Source organism: Helianthus annuus, chromosome 6 (genome assembly GCF_002127325.2).
Source record: "Helianthus annuus cultivar XRQ/B chromosome 6, HanXRQr2.0-SUNRISE, whole genome shotgun sequence".
NCBI lineage: Eukaryota > Viridiplantae > Streptophyta > Magnoliopsida > Asterales > Asteraceae > Helianthus > Helianthus annuus.
Genome location: NC_035438.2, coordinates 43,729,650 through 43,733,573, shown reverse-complemented (window position 1 = coordinate 43,733,573; position 3,924 = coordinate 43,729,650).

Sequence of the window (3,924 nt, the reverse complement as noted above, 5' to 3'; positions counted from 1 at the left end):
CCACAGTAAGATTGTTTAACACATTTTAACTTTACAATTCTTTAGCATGTCGTGATAGTCCACTGATGTACTATCATTTCCTCTTATATGCAACAAAACTCATTTTCAGTTTTATCATGTTTTTGTCTTTTTCAAATTTTCTAATGTTTTTGGATTTTCTAAAATTTCTTACTCCCCCTAAAATTCAAATACATCTAAAGAAAATTGAAAATAAACTGTACAGAACATGACAACTGATATCGAATCACTTCAATTCTCCATCCGTTTGGCATAAACAATCAGAACTCCCCCTCACAACAAACTATTTTCCCATAATGATTTCAAAACACTCAAGTTTGTTTTAATCAGAATGGTTTTTTCGGAAAATAAGTTTTGTTGATTTTACCACTTGTAAGTTTGTTAATTAACAAATTCGGGGATGTGGTTCATCATATTGTCTTTCAACCACTTGTAGGAAAAATTCAAGTACAAATTAATGTCCTTGATTTACCATATGCAGATAAGCACAAACAACTCTTCAAACCTGTTTTTCAACCAATTACCATCTGTTGGTTGAATTCTCAAGATGTCGTTTCCTACTCCTCGCTTACAAACCTGGGAGTTCCGGCATGTCCTGCAAAACTTTCAAACACATTATACAAACATGATAAAGAATGATGCTGATTCATGATCCACTATTACCAACTTGGGATCTCCGGCAAGTCAGGTTTTTACTCTTTAAAAAATATATCCACCCAAGCCTGACCTTCCTTGGGTGTAACAACAACTTCTCCATCATTACTTTTAACGAAATTGTGAACACGTCTTTTAGAAGCATAAAAGTCTTTGACACTTTTGGCCTTACCATTGACCATTTGTCCAAAGATACGTTTCACATTTCCGTTGAAAATCTTTTCAACATCAAATTTCTTCTTGTCGGAATAAAATTGATTTGAAATTTCTACCTTTCCAACTTTCTTCATAAAATTTTCAGCACGCAACGGTGGAAAATTTTCATCGTTCATAGTTGGAACTTTTCTTTCAACCTTTTTCTCAACACGTGGCTCCTCTGATTTTGTGGAATCAGATTCATCACCAGAATTGTTACCTGAACCTTTCACAACCCATTTTTTATTTATTAAATTTTCTTTTCTTTTCGAAGCACTCTTTGAACATTCTCCTTTTTCAAAGGTTGAATTTTCAAAGCCAGTAAACTTTCGGGTTGACAGTTTAGTCTTCTCAACAACTTTTTCTTTCATTTTACCAGAGACTTCCTGTTTTGGCTTGAATGTCTTTGGACAATTCTTCGCAACATGACCAACAATTTTACACTGAAAACAGGTTCTCTTTTCAATCTTCTTTGAAACATCATTCTTCGTCAACTCTTCTTACTTCTTGGCAAGGAATTCTTGATTTGTCTGCTTTCTGAATGATTGTTCTTTTTCAGCCTCTGACGTTTTCCCTGAAACAAACATAGTTTTTGGTTTATACTTTTTTTTCATTTTTATAATTTTTCGGTGGAACAAAACCTAATCCTTTCTTTTTGAAATTACGATTATGGTTTGGTTTCTTTTGGAAACTATAACCACAATTGTAACCCATTTTCTTGTTGATTCTTTGTTGATCTCTTGAAGTGTATTGTTTAGGTTTTCCGATAAGATTTAAATCTTTTATTTCAGAAATATTAATTTCTGTTATTTGAAAACCTTTTGAATCATTTCAAATCTGACACTTCTTATTGGAAAAGCATCATCAGAATATAATTTGTCAGAATCTTTCAAAGTATATGCCACTTTGAATGATTCATCATTCAAATTAGATTTTGATAGCAAAAATTGTTTGTCACAAACCCGTTTGTCCTTTTTGATTGTTGACTTTGACGCATCACACTCAGACTTTGACTTGGGTTTGGACTCCATGTTTGACTCCTCACTGTCATCTTTATCTAACACCTGATCGACCACACTTTTTATCAACTTTGACTCATGATCAGTGTCGGATGACGTGTATGTGACATCAATATTTTCCGACAAGTTATCCGATGGCCCAGACTCCCATTCTAAGTTTATCGCTTATTCGACTCTCTCGGAATTTGGATTTCAAGGTGAATATCCATTTTCGACCGGGGGCGAACATCTATTGTAGACCGCACTTGATTTCTTACCAGAACTCTTCACCTTTTCTTCATCTTTTGTCACAAATTTCTTTTCTTCGGACGTCTTCTCTTCTTCAAACGTCTTCAAATTCTCCACAACCGGATAAATCCTGTCAACAACAAAAGTAGAACATGAGTAACTTTCTAATAACTTTTTAACTTTCTCAGTTTCTATCTTTTGTGTTGCTAATTTCAACTCCAGATCAGCACATTTCTTTATATGAAAATTGGCATCATCAAGCTGTCTCGGGTACGCTATCTTTAGTGTATTCATTGCCACAGCTTGTTCACCATTTGAATCAGTATACTTGTTGATTTCTCTGTTCATTGTATCATATGATTCTTTCAATCTGTTTATATTATGCAGCAATTCATTGTTCTGCTTGATTAAAGAATCACAATTCATGCACTTTTCATGAACTTTGATAGGTTCAGCATCAACTTTGACTTCAAATTCAGGAACCTCTTTGACTGTTCTGTTTGATCGTAAAAATTCAGCTCTTCTCTTTTTCTCAGCTTCAGCTTCAGCTTTTAATCTCTCTTCCTCTTCTTCCTCTTCTTCAAGCTTTCTCCGTCTTGCTTCAGCAGCTTCCATGACTTTCCTGCATTTTTCAGCACATTTCAAATCGTAAGCATTTGCAATGAAAGCATTAACATTTGAAGTGTTTTTGGACATCTCTTTGGCCATGAGTTCTTGATCTGGGCAAAAATTGTCCCAACTAAAACCTTCAGCCAATTTTTCATCATCTTGTTCTGCTAAACACACTTTGCTATTTGTTGGAAGATACTTATCCCAGGTAAAGTTATCATATTTTCCTAGACATGCTCTTTTTGACCCGTCAATCACATCTCTCCTGTGTGCAGTTTGTGCCTGATGCTGTGCTGGTGGTGTGACTTGATGATAAATCGCCTTTTTGTGATAATCGTTGTTTCCAAAAGGATTCTAGGCACCAGTAGCTTCACGATTTTTGCACTCCCTCTTGAAATGCCCCTTTTCCCTGCAACGAAAACACGTAACTTTAGATTTATCAAAGCCTAAAGTTGAAACATTTGCATCACGAAAATCATCTCGGCCTGTAATCTGTTTAAACTTCTCAGCTCGTCTCATCACACTAGCTATGCACCATTTAATGTCCATCAATTCCATTTCCTCAGCATCAATTTGATCGTAATCTTCTTTCGTGAGCATTGGATTACCGATCTTTCCGGCCACAAAACAACTATAAGATTCCAATATCATTCCCAACAAAGACATTTGATTTTTAGCAATCTCTTCAGTGTAATCTTGATCATTTTCAAGACTTAGAACAATTGCACTGAAGTTTTCTTCCATTCTTTGTTACAGAAATGTTTGGATCGAATGATGAAAATCTTGTGCTGCTTGATCCCTGGGATGATTTTTTTCAGACGAATCTTTAACACTGAAAGCAGTTTCAATTTTTGGAGAAATATTTGTCGTTCCAGTAACACCACTCTTGTAGTATAAGCTGATGTCCTGTTCTCCATCATAATTCTTCATCCTGGCGATTTTTCTCTGCTCCATCTCTTGAGCTTCCAAATGTTTGATGAAATCTCCCAGTGTCATATTTTTGTAATCTTTTCTGTTGGATCTCAGCATCATCAGAAACGTTCCCCATGTTTCATATGGTAGCGCATCTGCAAGTTTTTCAATCAATTCGTCAGTATCTTTCTTAATTCCAAGTTTTGTCATATTTCTCACTAAATTACAATATCTATCAATTATTTGCTTGGTGTTTTCCGATTTCAAACCACGGAATAAATAGAATTCT